This window comes from Oncorhynchus keta, chromosome 8 (assembly GCF_023373465.1).
Source record: "Oncorhynchus keta strain PuntledgeMale-10-30-2019 chromosome 8, Oket_V2, whole genome shotgun sequence".
In the NCBI taxonomy this organism is placed as follows: Eukaryota; Metazoa; Chordata; class Actinopteri; order Salmoniformes; family Salmonidae; genus Oncorhynchus; species Oncorhynchus keta.
In genome coordinates this window covers 30,380,728-30,405,841 of record NC_068428.1, presented here as the reverse complement: position 1 = coordinate 30,405,841, position 25,114 = coordinate 30,380,728, and the positions used below count along the sequence as shown (strand labels likewise).

Sequence of the window (25,114 nt, the reverse complement as noted above, 5' to 3'; positions counted from 1 at the left end):
AGATCCCATCTGCAATCTTTGTCAGAATGACAAGACCGTGTAAGTAAATGCTATATGTATCTGAATGACTACTGGTTAAGTGATGCTCAGGCTATAGTTAGCAGATATCTTTTAGCTAAGCTAGGCTATAGGACCTGTGATTGAGAAGCACTCTGACACTGACTGTGCTGTTAGCTGTCAGACACACTGTGTGCCTGCCTGTGTGCTGCACCCTGAGATGAGCTGCTGCCCGACTTCTGCAGTTTTGAATTATTCAGTTTTACTGCGGCTCATTAGAGCTGTGAGAGGCTGCTTCTGCAGCTCTGAGCAGCTCCTTTCCCTGGTGTGTGTGTGTGAGTGCGTGTGTATGTATGTGTCTGTCTGTGTGTGTGCGTACATGCGTGTGCATGTGACTATACTAATTGCTAATTACAATAGTGTAGGCCTGGAAATGGGCCAGGGACGGCACCAGCTCCCACTACTACACGCCCACATGCTTGCAAACCAGTGGATAGTTTGTATGCTAGAGATGTCTCACGTGACTGTGAGACTAGCATCGGAAGAATTGTTGTAATTACCATTCTACTGTCATTATCACTCTCATACTGTATAGCATTCTCCAAATGAATAAATATAGAAACTGTGACATATGATGTACCTAGTGCAGGGTTCCCCAACTGGTGGCAAGCTGGCCGAATTTGGCCCACAGGTGGTTTTATTTGCCCCCCACAAGTTTTCTTTTTCCCCCTTTTTTTCTCCCCAATTTTATGATATCAAATTAGTAGTTACAGTCTTGTCCCATTGCTGCAACTCCTGTACGGACTCGGGAGAGGCAAAGGTTGAGAGCCATGCGTCCTCCGAAACACAACCCTGCCAAGACACACTGCTTCTTGACACACTTCCCACTTCACCCAGAAGCCAGCCGCACCAATGTGTTGGAGGAAACACCGTACAACTGGCAACCGTGGCAGTGTGCATGCACCCGGCCCGTCACAAGGGGTCGCTAGAGCGCGATGGGGCAAGGCCATCCTGGTCGGCCAAACCCTCCCCTAATCCAGATGACTCTGGGCCAATTGTGCGCCGCCTCATGGGTCTCACCGTCGCGGGATCAAATCAGGGTCTGTAGTGACGCCTCAAGCACTGAAATGCAGTGCCTTAGACTGTTGCTCCACTCGGGAGGCCCCCCAACCACAGGTTTTCAGAGCAAAAAATAATAATAAATATTATATGGGGTTGAATTGTCATTGTTGGACATAAAAGACTGTTAAAACATCAGGGAATCAGCACCAAGTGATTTTAATTTAGGAAATCTGTTCCCAAGTATTCTCACACATAATAGAGACATGTGATCATATACCATTCTAAGGGAGGTTTCAAATGATTATGTTTTAGTAAAATTATATCTGTTCGGGCTTCTTGCGGTCTATTTGCAATCTACAAATGAGGTGTAATTATGTTCTGGACTCCCGACCATGCGCTCAAGAACAAATTTGCCCGCGGCTGAATCTAGTTAATGATCCCTGCCCTAGTGCATCACATCATGTCATCAGCGAGGAGACATGCACAAGAATCTGATTAAAAAGATATGTCATCATTATGTTAGTGTTAATTACAGTGTTATTATACCACCTGAGGTTCACTAGTTGATAGGAAATATAATTAGCCCATATGTTTCATAGTGTTTCTTAGTTTGCAGGAAAGTAACATAATGACAATGGAGCAACATTAGATCAATTTCCTGTAGACCAAGATTAAGTTAACTCATCATTGGGTTCTGTAATGATGATGTAGGCTTACACAGCTTTTTAGGTCTGACAGAATGGCAGGATGAGCAATTCCTCCTTTGCGGGCGAACAGCATAGGATAGCAGGTTTGCTGAGTTTGTTAGTGAAAACTGCTTAGTGTCCCAAGCTGGCTGTGGTATGAAGAATGGCTGTGTCACCAATCTCCCACAGACACACTCTGGGATTCTACTGTTGTGACAAAGTCAGCAGCTGTTTGCTGATCCAAATTCAGTCTTTGCTTCCCAACAGCCCCTCCAAAACAGACTTAATGTGTAGGTGGCCCCCTACCTGTCCCACACATATTGACAGTGTAGCAAAGACTCTCTATTACACAATCCTTTTGTCCTGAAATAATTAAATATCATGTCCGTCCTGGCAGAAACTGCAGTACCTGGTCAGAATACCAGCCAAAAGTGTGTGAGCATTCTGTCTCCCTGGCATGATCAAACCCTCACTAAATCTGACTGTGAGTATATTCAGCACTGCTGTGTGACCTGTCTATATCCCTCAAGCACAGGTGAGGGGGTCACTGTCAAGCTAGTTGTGTGATTCATTCCTCTCCTGTCTGTGTCACTGCGTTCAGAGACTGGGCTGAGGCATGCCCTGCAGTTTACAATGCTGCTGTTAAGCTCATCCATTCAGAAGCTCAGAGTGATGGGATTATAGTCACTCTCACCAATTTGTTTTCTCTTCTCTTCCTCTTACTTTGTCGTCTTTTTAATTTCTCCTCTTCTCTCCTCTTCTGTCCTCTACTCTCCTTTCTTCTCTTTCCTCTTGTCCTCTTCTATCCTCTTCTCTCCTCTCTTCTCTTCTGTCCTTTTCTCTCCTCTCTTTTCCTCTTCTGTCCTCTCCTCTCCTCACTTCTTTTCTCATCTCTTCTCTTTCCTCGTGTCCTCTTCTATCCTCTTTTCTCCTCTCTTCTCTTCTCCTGTCCTCTCCTCTCTTTTCCTCTTCTGTCCACTCCTCTCCACACTTCTTTTCTCATCTCTTCTCTTTTCATCTTCTGTCCTCTTTCCTCTACTCACTTCTCTTTTATCCTCTTTTCTTTCCCTCTTCTCTCCTCTCCTCTCTTCTCTTCTGTTCTCTCCTCTCTTCTTTTCTCCTCCTCTTTTTCTCTCCTCTACTCTTTTCCTCTTCTGTTCACTCCTATTCTCTTTTCTCCTCTCTTCTCTTCTCCTGTCCTCTCCTCTATTTTCCTCTTCTGTCCTCTCCTCTCCTCACTTCTTTTCTCATCTCTTCTCTTTTCATCTTCTGTCCTCTTTCCTCTACTCACTTCTCTTTTCTCCTCTCTTTTCTTTTCCTCTTCTTTCCTCTCCTCTCTTCTCTTCTGTCCTCTTCTCTCCTCTCTTTTCCTTTTCTGTACTCTTCTCTCTTCCCTTTTCCTCTTCTGTCCTCTTCTCTCCTCTCTTTTCCTTGCCTCTCTCGATGCAGGAGACAAGCTGGAAATTGAAGCACCGTAATAGCCTGTAATGCATACACAGATAGAATGAGAGAGAAAAACAGAGTGAAAGACAGAAGAAAAAAGAGAGAGAAAGAGAAAACATTTCAAATTAAGGACACATGGATGTGATCCCAAAGTTATTTCCGTCCTCGAGATTCAAGCAGTGTTTCTGGAATTCACAGTGATTATTCCGGTTGGCAGGTTTGAGCCGTGAACACGCCATCACAGTCTTTAAGACATGGCCCCTCACCAAGACCAGACCCTTTAAACGTGATTGATATGAATCATGGAGAGCAAGCGGTGGCCAGGGATTGTAGGTTGTGGGGTTTATGAACGGTCGGGTTGTTCTGGCCTATCGGCACCTTGAGCCTTGCCATTAATCGCTTTGCTTTGTAATACAGTAGCGGACCAGTGGACATGGAAGCCTGCCAAGATGAAGTGTGTGTGTGTGTGTGTGTGTGTGTGTGTGTGTGTGTGTGTGTGTGTGTGTGTGTGTGTGTGTGTGTGTGTGTTTGTGTGCTCTGGATAAGAGCGTCTGTGACTTAAATGTAATGTGTGTGTGTGTGTGTGTGTGTGTGTGTGTGTGTGTGTGTGTGTGTGTGTGTGTGTGTGTGTGTGTGTGTGTGTGTGTGTGTGTTAGCCGGACCCTAGTGTGTGTGTGGCTGATAATGAGCTCTCCGTATCACAGTCAAGATGGTGGATTTGAAACAAGATGCACTGGCAAACCCATCTAGTCTACCTGGTAGAAACCTAGTCTCCCTGGCAGACACATCCAGTAGAGACCTAGTCTCCCTGGCAGACAAATCTAGTAAACATCTAGGCTCCCTGGCAGACACATCTAGTAGACTTCTAGTCTCCCTAGCAGACACATCTAGTTGAGACCTAGTCTCTCTGGCAGACACATCTAGTAGAAACCTAGTCTCTCTGGCAGACACATCTAGTAGAAACCTAGTCTCCCTGGCAGACACATCTAGTAGAGACCTAGTCTCCCTGGCAGACACATCAAGTAAACATCTAGTCTCCCTGTCAGACACATCTAGTCTCCCTCGCAGACACATCTAGTCACCCTGGCAGATGCTTTGGAGTATATAATAGTGTTCAAGAGAATTGAGGTTGAATAAAGTGTCTACTGACTCTGTAAAGTTCACGTTTGAAGAAGGCAGTACTTAGAAGTGTACCTACAAGCGTACAAGCAGAGAGTACACTCATATACTCTAGCCTAGTCCTAACTGTTACACTATCTCTCATCTTCTTTCGTTAATTGAACCATTTGTGTGGGAACAATGGAGAAATGGAGAATCGTTTTAAGTCTTCACAGCTTGCCTGGGAGCTCTTTAGCGCCCACAGTTGACACGCAATTTCCAGTCTATAACATATTCAGTAGACACGTCAAATGACTGTACGCTATAGTGAACACAATATCTTTGATGGGCCAGTCATAACTTGTTGTTCAGTAACTGCTACTGCACCTGGACAATCAGACCAAATAATGTTTAAGCATGCTGTGACAATACTTACTGTCAAGTTCGGTCTATTGTCTCTGGTCGTAAAACACAATTACTACACAAAGTAGAAATGAAAATATATGTGTAATGGCTTCCTGGCATGAAGTGGGTGTGGGTGGTTGTGTCGTGGAGAGGGTGGAGGGGGAAAGAAATTATTGAAGATATGACTGACACGTTCATTTAGACTAAGGCTGTGTGACTCAGAGGCTGCAGGTAAAATATCAGTCAAATGAAATATTTTCATAAGCAAGGCCTCAAAAAATGGTAGAGAGAGAGAAATGTGGAAAGAGGGAGAATCAGAGGAGAGAGCGATAGAGGAGGGGAAACAGGAGAGAGACAGGGAGAAATTGGGAGAGGAAAGGGAAGAAGGGAGGAGAGAGATTCGGCTTGGGAGTGCTCACTAGAGAATAAAAGAATAGACCTGTCAGAAAAATCAGCAGCATCTGTTTCCAGGCCCGCGGCTAAAGCATAAAACTATTCTCTAAACCAGAATGGTTGATTCCCCTCTGTGGAGCCTTTTATTTCTCTGCTGCACTGTGGAACTACACTGTTTGGACATGGGATTTAGTCTCATCGATATGCTTGGAAATATAAAAGAGCCTATAGCAACATCTCCTTAATCTTTTACTCCAAACTGTAGGCATACAGTATGCCAGGGATCATCAACTAGATTCAGCCGTGAGCTGATTTCTTTCTTGAGCAGATGGTCGGGGTGCCGTAACATAATAACCAATCATTTGTAGACTGCAAATTGACCAATATTGTTATTATCTTCTATTATTATGTGTGGGAATACTTAGGAACAGATATCGTAAATTATTATGTGTGGGAATACTTAGGAACAGATATCGTACATTATTATGTGTGGGAATACTTAGGAACAGATATCGTACATTATTATGTGTGGGAATACTTAGGAACAGATATCGTACATTATTATGTGTGGGAATACTTAGGAACAGATATCGTACATTATTATGTGTGGGAATACTTAGGAACAGATATTGTACATTATTATGTGTGGGAATACTTAGGAACAGATATCGTACATTATTATGTGTGGGAATACTTAGGAACAGATATCGTACATTATTATGTGTGGGAATACTTAGGAACAGATATCGTACATTATTACGTGTGGGAATACTTAGGAACAGATATCGTACATTATTATGTGTGGGAATACTTAGGAACAGATATCGTACATTATTATGTGTGGGAATACTTAGGAACAGATATCGTACTTTATTATGTGTGGGAATACTTAGGAACAGATATCGTACATTATTATGTGTGGGAATACTTAGGAACAGATATCGTACATTATTATGTGTGGGAATACTTAGGAACAGATATCGTAAATTATTATGTGTGGGAATACTTAGGAACAGATATCGTACTTTATTATGTGTGGGAATACTTAGGAACAGATATCGTACATTATTATGTGTGGGAATACTTAGGAACAGATATCGTACATTATTATGTGTGGGAATACTTAGGAACAGATATAGTACATTATTATGTGTGGGAATACTTAGGAACAGATATCGTACATTATTATGTGTGGGAATACTTAGGAACAGATATCGTACATTATTATGTGTGGGAATACTTAGGAACAGATATCGTACATTATTATGTGTGGGAATACTTAGGAACAGATATCGTACATTATTATGTGTGGGAATACTTAGGAACAGATATCGTACATTATTATGTGTGGGAATACTTAGGAACAGATATCGTACATTATTATGTGTGGGAATACTTAGGAACAGATATCGTTCATTATTATGTGTGGGAATACTTAGGAACAGATATTGTAAATTATTATGTGTGGGAATACTTAGGAACAGATATCGTAAATTAAAATAACTTGGAACTGATTTCCTGATGTTTTTACAATGCTTTATGTCCAACAATGACATTACATTTATTTTATTATTATTGTTACTTTGCTCAGAAAACTTGTGGGGGGGGGGGGGACCTGCGGGCCGCCAGTTGGGGAACCCTGCTGTATGCTTTAAACTATTCAACCTCTCAAGTCAATGTGTTTGAATGAGTGGGACTGCTACAAGGCTGCAACAGTTATTGTACCGTTAGAATTGATTTGTGTCTGTCCTCGTTATAGGAAATACATCATCAAATCAAATCAAATTTATTTATATAGCCCATCGTACATCAGCTGATATCTCAAAGTGCTGTACAGAAACGCAGCCTAAAACCCCAAACAGCAAGCAATGCAGGTGTAGAAGCACGGTGGCTAGGAAAAACTCCCTAGAAAGGCCAAAACCTAGGAAGAAACCGAGAGAGGAACCAGGATATGTGGGGTGGTCAGTCCTCTTCTGGCTGTGCCGGGTGGAGATTATAACAGAACATGGCCAAGATGTTCAAATGTTCATAAATGACCAGCATGGTCGAATAATAGTAAGGCAGAACAGTTGAAACTGGAGCAGCAGCATGGCCAGGTGGACTGGGGACAGCAAGGAGTCATCATGTCAGGTAGTCCTGGGGCATGGTCCTAGGGCTCAGGTCAGTTGAAACTGGAGCAGCAGCATGGCCAGGTGGACTGGGGACAGCAAGGAGTCATCATGTCAGGTAGTCCTGGGGCATGGTCCTAGGGCTCAGGTCCTCCGAGAGAGAGAAAGAAAGAAGGAGAAAATTAGAGAACGCAAACTTAGATTCACACAGGACACGGAATAGCACAGGAGAAGTACAACAGATATAACAAACTGACCCTAGCCCCCCGACACAAACTACTGCAGCATAAATACTGGAGGCTGAGACAGGAGGGGTCAGGAGACACTGTGGCCCCATCCGAGGACACCCCCGGACAGGGCCAAACAGGAAGGATATAACCCCACCCACTTTGCCGAAGCACAGCCCCCACACCACTAGAGGGACATCTTCAACCACCAACTTACCATCCTGAGACAAGGCTGAGTACAGCCCACAAAGATCTCCGCCACGGCACAACCCAAGGGGGGGCGCCAACCCAGACAGGACGACCACAACAGTGAATCAACCCACTCAGGTGACGCACCCCCTCCAGGGACGGCATGAGAGAGCCCCAGTAAGCCAGTGACTCAGCCCCTGTGATAGGGTTAGAGGCAGAGAATCCCAGTGGAAAGAGGGGAATCGGCCAGGCAGAGACAGCAAGGGTGGTTCGTTGCTCCAGAGCCTTTCCGTTCACCTTCCCACTCCTGGGCCAGACTACACTCAATCATATGACCGACTGAAGAGATGAGTCTTCAGTAAAGACTTAAAGGTTGAGACCGAGTTTGCGTTTCTGACATGGGTATGCAGACCGTTCCATAAAAATTGAGCTCTATAGGAGAAAGCCCTGCCTCCAGCTGTTTGCTTAGAAACTCTATGGTTGACTGTTGGATTTCTCAATACACAAGCACAAAGACACCAATTTTCAAGCTTCTGCTATTGGCCGGCAGCACCTGTTAGGGAAAACAGACACACCCACAGTGACTCACCTAGAAGTGGTTCCTTTAGAAAGGGTGACCCTGGCAGTTGCAGCACAAAATATTGTTTTCCTGTCTCTGGGTGGACTGTTTAGTCCTGTCCTGCAGTCAATTGACCAAGTCGCCCTCTAGTGGCCTGAATGGTGGAATATTATTAAAAATAAAATCATAATTCCATAATGAATAATCATGTGGTGTTTATGTCAAACGGTTTTGTTCTATTTCAGTCTTCTGTGATGTATAGAAAGTGTCATATTGGGATGGGAAATTAAACATGTAATACATTTAAACTTTATGACGTCTCAGGTCTCTTCTTTGTTTTAAGACCATAACCATGTGTGTGATGTGTATACTTTAGTTTCAAAGTAGATGTGTTTAAGACTACCAATAATCACTTTGTGACCCTGATTTAGCCAACAGCAGTATTATTAACAAAATAGGCTTATTCGGTTACTGCAGTGTCTCCTCTATCTGTAGAAAGAGTACATTGAGTGTGTACTGTATAAGAAGTAGCCTATAGGCAGCGTAGGTTCAGGGCTCTTGTCCTTCATCATGAGGGGAAGTTGCAGAAGTGTCTTGTCTTGCTACAGCCATGCTCAGTCACAGTATAACTTCATAACAAACCACTGTAAAGAGGGCCTTGGTCAAACAACCTTTGGACTACAACAAAGAGTATATAGAAGAAGAGTAATATCCATTAGACACTTGCAAGATGATGTGTGAAACTTTCCATAAAGGACAAAAATTTCCTTCTTGCTTTCGTTCTCTCATCTCCTCTCCTCTCCCAATTCCTCTCCTATCTTTTCTTTTTCTCTCCTCTGCTCTCTTATCTTCCTTTCATCTCCTCATCTCTTCTCTTCTTCTCTCCTTTCCTCTTCTTTCCTCTTCTCTTTCCACTGTCTCTTATTTCCTGTCCTCCTCCTTCCTTTTCTTGTCATGGATTGATAAACAGCTGTGTTTATAGCTAAAGGACCACCTCACAACAATAAGTCTGAAAAATGGCTCTCTTTTCTTTTATCTCCATGAATCGCCTCTATTTCAGTTTGCCTCAGTGTATAGGAGTCCTGGCTGGCCCTTCAGTTCTTAATCAATGTTTTCGTTTTGGGAATGATTTGTTAATACTTCAAATCAAATTTAATCGAGTGGATTAAAATCTATTCCTTCCATGAGTTGCTGCGTTCCATAAATCATTGCCGGTAGCTGTAACACAGTTCTGCAGTTAAGCTGAAGTTGCACATCTATTCAAGGGGACAGGAATCTAACATTAAAAAGCCCATACATCTTCCTGACAGCTTAAATTGTATTTACTCCACAAAAAAATGAGCTGCGGGGCTAACTGGCTTAAATTGAGGGGAAAACACCTCCATACACATACAGTCAAATAGCTAGGTGGCTAACACAGAAAGGTCAAGGGTAAAAAACAGTGTTTTTTACCCTTGACCTTTCTGTGTTAGCCACCTAGCTAAACCATCGTAAAATTATCAATGAAGAATGTTGATGAAGCCAGGCAGAGGAGTGGCAGATAGAATGCACAACGACCCTGACAGGTACTTTAATAAAAGGGACAATCTACTGGATCCTGTTCTGTGAATTATATTTCTGTAACTGGCACAGCCATATTTTAGTGGAATGTCACCAGTGTAGCTCTAGAATATTAAAGTATTCTTCTCATGTTTATGTAACTGTAGTGATATGATAGACAGGTCACCAGTGTTTCTCTAGAATATTAAAGTATTCTTCTCATGTTTATGTAACTGAAGTGATATGATAGACAGGTCACCAGTGTTGCTCTAGAATATTAAAGTATTCTTCTCATGTTTATGTAACTGTAGTGATATGATAGACAGGTCACCAGTGTTGCTCTAGAATATTAAAGTATTCTTCTCATGTTTATGTAACTGTAGTGATATGATAGACAGGTCACCAGTGTTGCTCTAGAATATTAAAGTATTCTTCTCATGTTTATGTAACTGTAGTGATATGATAAACAGGTCACCAGTGTTGCTCTAGAATATTAAAGTATTCTTCTCATGTTTATGTAACTGTAGTGATATGATAGACAGGTCACCAGTGTTGCTCTAGAATATTAAAGTATTCTTCTCATGTTTATGTAACTGAAGTGATATGATAGACAGGTCACCAGTGTTGTTCTAGAATATTAAAGTATTCTTCTCATGTTTATGTAACTGTAGTGATATGATAAACAGGTCACCAGTGTTGCTCTAGAATATTAAAGTATTCTTCTCATGTTTATGTAACTGTAGTGATATGATAGACAGGTCACCAGTGTTGCTCTAGAATATTAAAGTATTCTTCTCATGTTTATGTAACTGTAGTGATATGATAGACAGGTCACCAGTGTTGCTCTAGAATATTAAAGTATTCTTCTCATGTTTATGTAACTGTAGTGATATGATAGACAGGTCACCAGTGTTGCTCTATAATATTAAAGTAATCTTCTCATGTTTATGTAACTGTAGTGATATGATAGACAGGTCACCAGTGTTGCTCTAGAATATTAAAGTAATCTTCTCATGTTTATGTAACTGTAGTGATATGATAGACAGGTCACCAGTGTTGCTCTAGAATATTAAAGTAATCTTCTCATGTTTATGTAACTGTAGTGATATGATAGACAGGTCACCAGTGTTGCTCTAGAATATTAAAGTATTCTTCTCATGTTTATGTAACTGTAGTGATATGATAGACAGGTCACCAGTGTTGCTCTAGAATATTAAAGTAATCTTCTCATGTTTATGTAACTGTAGTGATATGATAGACAGGTCACCAGTGTTGCTCTAGAATATTAAAGTAATCTTCTCATGTTTATGTAACTGTAGTGATATGATAGACAGGTCACCAGTGTTGCTCTAGAATATTAAAGTAATCTTCTCATGTACATGTAATTGTAGTGATATGATAGACAGGTCACAAGTGTAGCTCTAGAATATTAAAGTAATCTTCTCATGTATATGTAACTGTAGTGATATGATAGACAGGTCACCAGTGTTGCTCTAGAATATTAAAGTAATCTTCTCATGTTTATGTAACTGTAGTGATATGATAGACAGGTCACCAGTGTTGCTCTAGAATATTAAAGTATTCTTCTCATGTTTATGTAACTGTAGTGATATGATAGACAGGTCACCAGTGTTGCTCTAGAATATGAAAGTATTCTTCTCATGTTTATGTAACTGTAGTGATATGATAGACAGGTCACCAGTGTAGCTCTAGAATATTAAAGTAATCTTCTCATGTATATGTAATTGTAGTGATATGATAGACAGGTCACAAGTGTAGCTCTAGAATATTAAAGTAATCTTCTCATGTATATGTAACTGTAGTGATATGATAGACAGGTCACCAGTGTTGCTCTAGAATATTAAAGTAATCTTCTCATGTTTATGTAACTGTAGTGATATGATAGACAGGTCACCAGTGTTGCTCTAGAATATTAAAGTAATCTTCTCATGTTTATGTAACTGTAGTGATATGATAGACAGGTCACCAGTGTAGCTCTAGAATATTAAAGTAATCTTCTCATGTTTATGTAACTGTAGTGATATGATAGACAGGTCACCAGTGTTGCTCTAGAATATTAAAGTATTCTTCTCATGTTTATGTAACTGTAGTGATATGATAGACAGGTCACCAGTGTTGCTCTAGAATATTAAAGTAATCTTCTCATGTTTATGTAACTGTAGTGATATGATAGACAGGTCACCAGTGTTGCTCTAGAATATTAAAGTATTCTTCTCATGTTTATGTAACTGTAGTGATATGATAGACAGGTCACCAGTGTTGCTCTAGAATATTAAAGTATTCTTCTCATGTTTATGTAACTGTAGTGATATGATAGACAGGTCACCAGTGTTGCTCTAGAATATTAAAGTATTCTTCTCATGTTTATGTAACTGTAGTGATATGATAGACAGGTCACCAGTGTTGCTCTAGAATATTAAATGTTTATTCTTCTCATGTTTATGTAACTGTAGTGATATGATAGACAGGTCACCAGTGTTGCTCTAGAATATTAAAGTATTCTTCTCATGTTTATGTAACTGTAGTGATATGATAGACAGGTCACCAGTGTTGCTCTAGAATATTAAAGTAATCTTCTCATGTTTATGTAACTGTAGTGATATGATAGACAGGTCACCAGTGTTGCTCTAGAATATTAAAGTATTCTTCTCATGTTTATGTAACTGTAGTGATATGATAGACAGGTCACCAGTGTTGCTCTAGAATATTAAAGTAATCTTCTCATGTTTATGTAACTGTAGTGATATGATAGACAGGTCACCAGTGTTGCTCTAGAATATTAAAGTAATCTTCTCATGTTTATGTAACTGTAGTGATATGATAGACAGGTCACCAGTGTTGCTCTAGAATATTAAAGTAATCTTCTCATGTTTATGTAACTGTAGTGATATGATAGACAGGTCACCAGTGTTGCTCTAGAATATTAAAGTATTCTTCTCATGTTTATGTAACTGTAGTGATATGATAGACAGGTCACCAGTGTTGCTCTAGAATATTAAAGTAATCTTCTCATGTTTATGTAACTGTAGTGATATGATAGACAGGTCACCAGTGTTGCTCTAGAATATTAAAGTAATCTTCTCATGTTTATGTAACTGTAGTGATATGATAGACAGGTCACCAGTGTTGCTCTAGAATATTAAAGTATTCTTCTCATGTTTATGTAACTGTAGTGATGATATAGACAGGTCACCAGTGTTGCTCTAGAATATTAAAGTAATCTTCTCATGTTTATGTAACTGTAGTGATATGATAGACAGGTCACCAGTGTTGCTCTAGAATATTCAAGTGTTGCTCTAGTAATCTTCTCATGTTTATGTAACTGTAGTGATATGATAGACAGGTCACCAGTGTTGCTCTAGAATATTAAAGTATTCTTCTCATGTTTATGTAACTGTAGTGATATGATAGACAGGTCACCAGTGTTGCTCTAGAATATTAAAGTATTCTTCTCATGTTTATGTAACTGTAGTGATATGATAGACAGGTCACCAGTGTTGCTCTAGAATATTAAAGTAATCTTCTCATGTTTATGTAACTGTAGTGATATGATAGACAGGTCACCAGTGTTGCTCTAGAATATTAAAGTAATCTTCTCATGTTTATGTAACTGTAGTGATATGATAGACAGGTCACCAGTGTTGCTCTAGAATATTAAAGTAATCTTCTCATGTTTATGTAACTGTAGTGATATGATAGACAGGTCACCAGTGTTGCTCTAGAATATTAAAGTAATCTTCTCATGTTTATGTAACTGTAGTGATATGATAGACAGGTCACCAGTGTTGCTCTAGAATATTAAAGTAATCTTCTCATGTTTATGTAACTGTAGTGATATGATAGACAGGTCACCAGTGTTGCTCTAGAATATTAAAGTATTCTTCTCATGTTTATGTAACTGTAGTGATATGATAGACAGGTCACCAGTGTTGCTCTAGAATATTAAAGTAATCTTCTCATGTTTATGTAACTGTAGTGATATGATAGACAGGTCACCAGTGTTGCTCTAGAATATTAAAGTATTCTTCTCATGTTTATGTAACTGTAGTGATATGATAGACAGGTCACCAGTAATCTTCTCATGTTTGTAACTGTAGTGATTGATAGACAGGTCAGTGTTGCTCTAGAATATTAAAGTCTAGACAATGCTCTAGAATATTAAAGTATTCTTCTCATGTTTATGTAACTGTAGTGATATGATAGACAGGTCACCAGTGTTGCTCTAGAATATTAAAGTATTCTTCTCATGTTTATGTAACTGTAGTGATATGATAGACAGGTCACCAGTGTTGCTCTAGAATATTAAAGTATTCTTCTCATGTTTATGTAACTGTAGTGATATGATAGACAGGTCACCAGTGTTGCTCTAGAATATTAAAGTAATCTTCTCATGTTTATGTAACTGTAGTGATATGATAGACAGGTCACCAGTGTTGCTCTAGAATATTAAAGTAATCTTCTCATGTTTATGTAACTGTAGTGATATGATAGACAGGTCACCAGTGTTGCTCTAGAATATTAAAGTATTCTTCTCATGTTTATGTAACTGTAGTGATATGATAGACAGGTCACCAGTGTTGCTCTAGAATATTAAAGTAATCTTCTCATGTTTATGTAACTGTAGTGATATGATAGACAGGTCACCAGTGTTGCTCTAGAATATTAAAGTAATCTTCTCATGTATATGTAACTGTAGTGATATGATAGACAGGTCACCAGTGTTGCTCTAGTAAATATTAAAGTAATCTTCTCATGTTCATGTTGTATGTAACTGTAGTGATATGATAGACAGGTCACCAGTGTTGCTCTAGAATATTAAAGTATTCTTCTCATGTTTATGTAACTGTAGTGATATGATAGACAGGTCACCAGTGTTGCTCTAGAATATTAAAGTAATCTTCTCATGTTTATGTAACTGTAGTGATATGATAGACAGGTCACCAGTGTTGCTCTAGAATATTAAAGTAATCTTCTCATGTTTATGTAACTGTAGTGATATGATAGACAGGTCACCAGTGTTGCTCTAGAATATTAAAGTATTCTTCTCATGTTTATGTAACTGTAGTGATATGATAGACAGGTCACCAGTGTTGCTCTAGAATATTAAAGTAATCTTCTCATGTTTATGTAACTGTAGTGATATGATAGACAGGTCACCAGTGTTGCTCTAGAATATTAAAGTAATCTTCTCATGTTTATGTAACTGTAGTGATATGATAGACAGGTCACCAGTGTTGCTCTAGAATATTAAAGTATTCTTCTCATGTTTATGTAACTGTAGTGATATGATAGACAGGTCACCAGTGTTGCTCTAGAATATTAAAGTATTCTTCTCATGTTTATGTAACTGTAGTGATATGATAGACAGGTCACCAGTGTTGCTCTAGAATATTAAAGTAATCTTCTCATGTTTATGTAACTGTAGTGATATGATAGACAGGTCACCAGTGTTGCTCTAGAATATTAAAGTAATCTTCTCATGTTTATGTAACTGTAGTGATATGATAGACAGGTCACCAGTGTTGCTCTAGAATATTAAAGTAATCTTCTCATGTTTATGTAACTGTAGTGATATGATAGACAGGTCACAGTGTTGCTCTAGAATATGTAATCTTCTCATGTTTATGTAATATTAATAGACAGGTCAATCTTCTCATGTTTATGTAACTGTAGTGATATGATAGACAGGTCACCAGTGTTGCTCTAGAATATTAAAGTAATCTTCTCATGTTTATGTAACTGTAGTGATATGATAGACAGGTCACCAGTGTTGCTCTAGAATATTAAAGTATTCTTCTCATGTTTATGTAACTGTAGTGATATGATAGACAGGTCACCAGTGTTGCTCTAGAATATTAAAGTAATCTTCTCATGTTTATGTAACTGTAGTGATATGATAGACAGGTCACCAGTGTTGCTCTAGAATATTAAAGTATTCTTCTCATGTTTATGTAACTGTAGTGATATGATAGACAGGTCACCAGTGTTGCTCTAGAATATTAAAGATCTTCTCATGTTTATGTAACTGTAGTGATATGATAGACAGGTCACCTTCTCATCTTCTCATGTTTATGTAACTGTAGTGATATGATAGACAGGTCACCAGTGTTGCTCTAGAATATTAAAGTATTCTTCTCATGTTTATGTAACTGTAGTGATATGATAGACAGGTCACCAGTGTTGCTCTAGAATATTAAAGTAATCTTCTCATGTTTATGTAACTGTAGTGATATGATAGACAGGTCACCAGTGTTGCTCTAGAATATTAAAGTATTCTTCTCATGTTTATGTAACTGTAGTGATATGATAGACAGGTCACCAGTGTTGCTCTAGAATATTAAAGTAATCTTCTCATGTTTATGTAACTGTAGTGATATGATAGACAGGTCACCAGTGTTGCTCTAGAATATTAAAGTAATCTTCTCATGTTTATGTAACTGTAGTGATATGATAGACAGGTCACCAGTGTTGCTCTAGAATATTAAAGTATTCTTCTCATGTTTATGTAACTGTAGTGATATGATAGACAGGTCACCAGTGTTGCTCTAGAATATTAAAGTAATCTTCTCATGTTTATGTAACTGTAGTGATATGATAGACAGGTCACCAGTGTTGCTCTAGAATATTAAAGTAATCTTCTCATGTTTATGTCAGGTCATGTTTATGTAACTGTTTATGTAACTGATATATGATAGACAGGTCACCAGTGTTGCTCTAGAATATTAAAGTATTCTTCTCATGTTTATGTAACTGTAGTGATATGATAGACAGGTCACCAGTGTTGCTCTAGAATATTAAAGTATTCTTCTCATGTTTATGTAACTGTAGTGATATGATAGACAGGTCACCAGTGTTGCTCTAGAATATTAAAGTAATCTTCTCATGTTTATGTAACTGTAGTGATATGATAGACAGGTCACCAGTGTTGCTCTAGAATATTAAAGTAATCTTCTCATGTTTATGTAACTGTAGTGATATGATAGACAGGTCACCAGTGTTGCTCTAGAATATTAAAGTATTCTTCTCATGTTTATGTAACTGTAGTGATATGATAGACAGGTCACCAGTGTTGCTCTAGAATATTAAAGTAATCTTCTCATGTTTATGTAACTGTAGTGATATGATAGACAGGTCACCAGTGTTGCTCTAGAATATTAAAGTAATCTTCTCATGTTTATGTAACTGTAGTGATATGATAGACAGGTCACCAGTGTTGCTCTAGAATATTAAAGTAATCTTCTCATGTTTATGTAACTGTAGTGATATGATAGACAGGTCACCAGTGTTGCTCTAGAATATTAAAGTATTCTTCTCATGTTTATGTAACTGTAGTGATATGATAGACAGGTCACCAGTGTTGCTCTAGAATATTAAAGTATTCTTCTCATGTTTATGTAACTGTAGTGATATGATAGACAGGTCACCAGTGTTGCTCTAGAATATTAAAGTATTCTTCTCATGTTTATGTAACTGTAGTGATATGATAGACAGGTCACCAGTGTAGCTCTAGAATATTAAAGTAATCTTCTCTTCTCATGTTTATGTAACTGTAGTGATATGATAGACAGGTCACCAGTGTTGCTCTAGAATATTAAAGTATTCTTCTCATGTTTATGTAACTGTAGTGATATGATAGACAGGTCACCAGTGTTGCTCTAGAATATTAAAGTAATCTTCTCATGTTTATGTAACTGTAGTGATATGATAGACAGGTCACCAGTGTTGCTCTAGAATATTAAAGTAATCTTCTCATGTTTATGTAACTGTAGTGATATGATAGACAGGTCACCAGTGTTGCTCTAGAATATTAAAGTAATCTTCTCATGTTTATGTAACTGTAGTGATATGATAGACAGGTCACCAGTGTTGCTCTAGAAATTAAAGTATTCTTCTCATGTTTATGTAACTGTAGTGATATGATAGACAGGTCACCAGTGTTGCTCTAGAATATTAAAGTATTCTTCTCATGTTTATGTAACTGTAGTGATATGATAGACAGGTCACCAGTGTTGCTCTAGAATATTAAAGTATTCTTCTCATGTTTATGTAACTGTAGTGATATGATAGACAGGTCACCAGTGTAGCTCTAGAATATTAACGTAATCTTCTCATGTATATGTAACTGTAGTGATATGATAGACAGGTCACCAGTGTTTCTCTAGAATATTAAAGTAATCTTCTCATGTTTATGTAACTGTAGTGATATGATAGACAGGTCACCAGTGTTTCTCTAGAATATTAATGTAATCTTCTCATGTTTATGTAACTGTAGTGATATGATAGACAGGTCACCAGTGTTGCTCTAGAATATTAAAGTAATCTTCTCATGTTTATGTAACTGTAGTGATATGATAGACAGGTCACCAGTGTTGCTCTAGAATATTAAAGTATTCTTCTCATGTTTATGTAACTGTAGTGATATGATAGACAGGTCACCAGTGTTGCTCTAGAATATTAAAGTATTCTTCTCATGTTTATGTAACTGTAGTGATATGATAGACAGGTCACCAGTGTTGCTCTAGAATATTAAAGTAATCTTCTCATGTTTATGTAACTGTAGTGATATGATAGACAGGTCACCAGTGTTGCTCTAGAATATTAAAGTATTCTTCTCATGTTTATGTAACTGTAGTGATATGATAGACAGGTCACCAGTGTTGCTCTAGAATATTAAAGTAATCTTCTCATGTTTATGTAACTGTAGTGATATGATAGACAGGTCACCAGTGTTGCTCTAGAATATTAAAGTAATCTTCTCATGTTTATGTAACTGTAGTGATATGATAGACAGGTCACCAGTGTTGCTCTAGAATATTAAAGTATTCTTCTCATGTTTATGTAACTGTAGTGATATGATAGACAGGTCACCAGTGTTGCTCTAGAATATTAAAGTATTCTTCTCATGTTTATGTAACTGTAGTGATATGATAGACAGGTCACCAGTGTTGCTCTAGAATATTAAAGTATTCTTCTCATGTTTATGTAACTGTAGTGATATGATAGACAGGTCACCAGTGTTGCTCTAGAATATTAAAGTAATCTTCTCATGTTTATGTAACTGTAGTGATATGATAGACAGGTCACCAGTGTTGCTCTAGAATATTAAAGTAATTCTTCTCATGTTTATGTAACTGTAGTGATATGATAGACAGGTCACCAGTGTTGCTTCTAGAATATTAAAGTAATCTTCTCATGTTTATGTAACTGTAGTGATATGATAGACAGGTCACCAGTGTTGCTCTAGAATATTAAAGTAATCTTCTCATGTTTATGTAACTGTAGTGATATGATAGACAGGTCACCAGTGTTGCTCTAGAATATTAAAGTATTCTTCTCATGTTTATGTAACTGTAGTGATATGATAGACAGGTCACCAGTGTTGCTCTAGAATATTAAAGTATTCTTCTCATGTTTATGTAACTGTAGTGATATGATAGACAGGTCACCAGTGTAAAGTATTCTTCTCTCTAGAATATTAAAGTATTCTTCTCATGTTTATGTAACTGTAGTGATATGATAGACAGGTCACCAGTGTTGCTCTAGAATATTAAAGTAATCTTCTCATGTTTATGTAACTGTAGTGATATGATAGACAGGTCACCAGTGTTTCTCTAGAATATTAAAGTAATCTTCTCATGTTTATGTAACTGTAGTGATATGATAGACAGGTCACCAGTGTTGCTCTAGAATATTAAAGTAATCTTCTCATGTTTATGTAACTGTAGTGATATGATAGACAGGTCACCAGTGTTGCTCTAGAATATTAAAGTAATCTTCTCATGTTTATGTAACTGTAGTGATATGATAGACAGGTCACCAGTGTTGCTCTAGAATATTAAAGTAATCTTCTCATGTATATGTAACTGTAGTGATATGATAGACAGGTCACCAGTGTAGCTCTAGAATATTAAAGTAATCTTCTCATGTATATGTAACTGTAGTGATATGATAGACAGGTCACCAGTGTTGCTCTAGAATATTAAAGTAATCTTCTCATGTTTATGTAACTGTAGTGATATGATAGACAGGTCACCAGTGTTGCTCTAGAATATTAAAGTATTCTTCTCATGTTTATGTAACTGTAGTGATATGATAGACAGGTCACCAGTGTTGCTCTAGAATATTAAAGTATTCTTCTCATGTTTATGTAACTGTAGTGATATGATAGACAGGTCACCAGTGTAGCTCTAGAATATTAAAGTAATCTTCTCATGTTTATGTAACTGTAGTGATATGATAGACAGGTCACCAGTGTTGCTCTAGAATATTAAAGTAATCTTCTCATGTTTATGTAACTGTAGTGATATGATAGACAGGTCACCAGTGTTGCTCTAGAATATTAAAGTAATCTTCTCATGTTTATGTAACTGTAGTGATATGATAGACAGTGATATGATAGACAGGTCACCAGTGTTGCTCTAGAATATTAAAGTAATCTTCTCATGTTTATGTAACTGTAGTGATATGATAGACAGGTCACCAGTGTTGCTCTAGAATATTAAAGTATTCTTCTCATGTTTATGTAACTGTAGTGATATGATAGACAGGTCACCAGTGTTGCTCTAGAATATTAAAGTATTCTTCTCATGTTTATGTAACTGTAGTGATATGATAGACAGGTCACCAGTGTTGCTCTAGAATATTAAAGTATTCTTCTCATGTTTATGTAACTGTAGTGATATGATAGACAGGTCACCAGTGTTGCTCTAGAATATTAAAGTATTCTTCTCATGTTTATGTAACTGTAGTGATATGATAGACAGGTCACCAGTGTTGCTCTAGAATATTAAAGTATTCTTCTCATGTTTATGTAACTGTAGTGATATGATAGACAGGTCACCAGTGTTGCTCTAGAATATTAAAGTATTCTTCTCATGTTTATGTAACTGTAGTGATATGATAGACAGGTCACCAGTGTAGCTCTAGAATATTAACGTAATCTTCTCATGTATATGTAACTGTAGTGATATGATAGACAGGTCACCAGTGTTGCTCTAGAATATAAAGTATCTTCTCATGTTTATGTAGGTCACCAGTGTTCTTCTTCTCATGTTTATGTAACTGTAGTGATATGATAGACAGGTCACCAGTGTTGCTCTAGAATATTAAAGTAATCTTCTCATGTTTATGTAACTGTAGTGATATGATAGACAGGTCACCAGTGTTGCTCTAGAATATTAAAGTAATCTTCTCATGTTTATGTAACTGTAGTGATATGATAGACAGGTCACCAGTGTTGCTCTAGAATATTAAAGTAATCTTCTCATGTTTATGTAACTGTAGTGATATGATAGACAGGTCACCAGTGTTGCTCTAGAATATTAAAGTATTCTTCTCATGTTTATGTAACTGTAGTGATATGATAGACAGGTCACCAGTGTTGCTCTAGAATATTAAAGTAATCTTCTCATGTTTATGTAACTGTAGTGATATGATAGACAGGTCACCAGTGTTGCTCTAGAATATTAAAGTAATCTTCTCATGTTTATGTAACTGTAGTGATATGATAGACAGGTCACCAGTGTTGCTCTAGAATATTAAAGTAATCTTCTCATGTTTATGTAACTGTAGTGATATGATAGACAGGTCACCAGTGTTGCTCTAGAATATTAAAGTATTCTTCTCATGTTTATGTAACTGTAGTGATATGATAGACAGGTCACCAGTGTTGCTCTAGAATATTAAAGTATTCTTCTCATGTTTATGTAACTGTAGTGATATGATAGACAGGTCACCAGTGTTGCTCTAGAATATTAAAGTAATCTTCTCATGTTTATGTAACTGTAGTGATATGATAGACAGGTCACCAGTGTTGCTCTAGAATATTAAAGTATTCTTCTCATGTTTATGTAACTGTAGTGATATGATAGACAGGTCACCAGTGTTGCTCTAGAATATTAAAGTATTCTTCTCATGTTTATGTAACTGTAGAATATTAAAGTATTCTTCTCATGTTTATGTAACTGTAGTGTATATGATAGACAGGTCACCAGTGTTGCTCTAGAATATTAAAGTAATCTTCTCATGTTTATGTAACTGTAGTGATATGATAGACAGGTCACCAGTGTAAAGCTCTAGAATATTAAAGTAATCTTCTCATGTTTATGTAACTGTAGTGATATGATAGACAGGTCACCAGTGTTGCTCTAGAATATTAAAGTATTCTTCTCATGTTTATGTAACTGTAGTGATATGATAGACAGGTCACCAGTGTTGCTCTAGAATATTAAAGTATTCTTCTCATGTTTATGTAACTGTAGTGATATGATAGACAGGTCACCAGTGTTGCTCTAGAATATTAAAGTATTCTTCTCATGTTTATGTAACTGTAGTGATATGATAGACAGGTCACCAGTGTTGCTCTAGAATATTAAAGTAATCTTCTCATGTTTATGTAACTGTAGTGATATGATAGACAGGTCACCAGTGTTGCTCTAGAATATTAAAGTAATCTTCTCATGTTTATGTAACTGTAGTGATATGATAGACAGGTCACCAGTGTTGCTCTAGAATATTAAAGTAATCTTCTCATGTTTATGTAACTGTAGTGATATGATAGACAGGTCACCAGTGTTGCTCTAGAATATTAAAGTAATCTTCTCATGTTTATGTAACTGTAGTGATATGATAGACAGGTCACCAGTGTTGCTCTAGAATATTAAAGTAATCTTCTCATGTTTATGTAACTGTAGTGATATGATAGACAGGTCACCAGTGTTGCTCTAGAATATTAAAGTATTCTTCTCATGTTTATGTAACTGTAGTGATATGATAGACAGGTCACCAGTGTTGCTCTAGAATATTAAAGTATTCTTCTCATGTTTATGTAACTGTAGTGATATGATAGACAGGTCACCAGTGTTGCTCTAGAATATTAAAGTAATCTTCTCATGTTTATGTAACTGTAGTGATATGATAGACAGGTCACCAGTGTTGCTCTAGAATATTAAAGTATTCTTCTCATGTTTATGTAACTGTAGTGATATGATAGACAGGTCACCAGTGTTGCTCTAGAATATTAAAGTATTCTTCTCATGTTTATGTAACTGTAGTGATATGATAGACAGGTCACCAGTGTTGCTCTAGAATATTAAAGTAATCTTCTCATGTTTATGTAACTGTAGTGATATGATAGACAGGTCACCAGTGTTGCTCTAGAATATTAAAGTATTCTTCTCATGTTTATGTAACTGTAGTGATATGATAGACAGGTCACCAGTGTTGCTCTAGAATATTAAAGTATTCTTCTCATGTTTATGTAACTGTAGTGATATGATAGACAGGTCACCAGTGTTGCTCTAGAATATTAAAGTAATCTTCTCATGTTTATGTAACTGTAGTGATATGATAGACAGGTCACCAGTGTTGCTCTAGAATATTAAAGTAATCTTCTCATGTTTATGTAACTGTAGTGATATGATAGACAGGTCACCAGTGTTGCTCTAGAATATTAAAGTAATCTTCTCATGTTTATGTAACTGTAGTGATATGATAGACAGGTCACCAGTGTTGCTCTAGAATATTAAAGTAATCTTCTCATGTTTATGTAACTGTAGTGATATGATAGACAGGTCACCAGTGTTGCTCTAGAATATTAAAGTATTCTTCTCATGTTTATGTAACTGTAGTGATATGATAGACAGGTCACCAGTGTTGCTCTAGAATATTAAAGTAATCTTCTCATGTTTATGTAACTGTAGTGATATGATAGACAGGTCACCAGTGTTGCTCTAGAATATTAAAGTAATCTTCTCATGTTTATGTAACTGTAGTGATATGATAGACAGGTCACCAGTGTTGCTCTAGAATATTAAAGTATTCTTCTCATGTTTATGTAACTGTAGTGATATGATAGACAGGTCACCAGTGTTGCTCTAGAATATTAAAGTAATCTTCTCATGTTTATGTAACTGTAGTGATATGATAGACAGGTCACCAGTGTTGCTCTAGAATATTAAAGTAATCTTCTCATGTTAAAGTAATCTTCTCATGTTAGCTATGTAACTGTAGTGATATGATAGACAGGTCACCAGTGTTGCTCTAGAATATTAAAGTATTCTTCTCATGTTTATGTAACTGTAGTGATATGATAGACAGGTCACCAGTGTTGCTCTAGAATATTAAAGTATTCTTCTCATGTTTATGTAACTGTAGTGATATGATAGACAGGTCACCAGTGTTGCTCTAGAATATTAAAGTAATCTTCTCATGTTTATGTAACTGTAGTGATATGATAGACAGGTCACCAGTGTAGCTCTAGAATATTAACGTAATCTTCTCATGTTTATGTAACTGTAGTGATATGATAGACAGGTCACCAGTGTTTCTCTAGAATATTAAAGTAATCTTCTCATGTTTATGTAACTGTAGTGATATGATAGACAGGTCACCAGTGTTGCTCTAGAATATTAAAGTAATCTTCTCATGTTTATGTAACTGTAGTGATATGATAGACAGGTCACCAGTGTTGCTCTAGAATATTAAAGTAATCTTCTCATGTTTATGTAACTGTAGTGATATGATAGACAGGTCACCAGTGTTGCTCTAGAATATTAAAGTAATCTTCTCATGTTTATGTAACTGTAGTGATATGATAGACAGGTCACCAGTGTTGCTCTAGAATATTAAAGTAATCTTCTCATGTTTATGTAACTGTAGTGATATGATAGACAGGTCACCAGTGTTGCTCTAGAATATTAAAGTAATCTTCTCATGTTTATGTAACTGTAGTGATATGATAGACAGGTCACCAGTGTTGCTCTAGAATATTAAAGTATTCTTCTCATGTTTATGTAACTGTAGTGATATGATAGACAGGTCACCAGTGTTGCTCTAGAATATTAAAGTATTCTTCTCATGTTTATGTAACTGTAGTGATATGATAGACAGGTCACCAGTGTATTAAAGCTCTAGAATATTAAAGTATATTCTTCTCATGTTTATGTAACTGTAGTGATATGATAGACAGGTCACCAGTGTTGCTCTAGAATATTAAAGTAATCTTCTCATGTTTATGTAACTGTAGTGATATGATAGACAGGTCACCAGTGTTGCTCTAGAATATTAAAGTATTCTTCTCATGTTTATGTAACTGTAGTGATATGATAGACAGGTCACCAGTGTTGCTCTAGAATATTAAAGTATTCTTCTCATGTTTATGTAACTGTAGTGATATGATAGACAGGTCACCAGTGTTGCTCTAGAATATTAAAGTATTCTTCTCATGTTTATGTAACTGTAGTGATATGATAGACAGGTCACCAGTGTTGCTCTAGAATATTAAAGTATTCTTCTCATGTTTATGTAACTGTAGTGATATGATAGACAGGTCACCAGTGTTGCTCTAGAATATTAAAGTATTCTTCTCATGTTTATGTAACTGTAGTG

At 37.1% G+C, this 25,114-nt stretch overlaps 1 protein-coding gene across 2 annotated transcripts in view; it reads left to right on the top strand.

Moving 5' to 3' along the window:
- The window catches only part of LOC118371785 (MAM domain-containing glycosylphosphatidylinositol anchor protein 2), a 473,444-nt gene that overhangs the window by 332,117 nt on the left and 116,213 nt on the right, over positions 1-25,114 (top strand). The window lies entirely within an intron of this gene.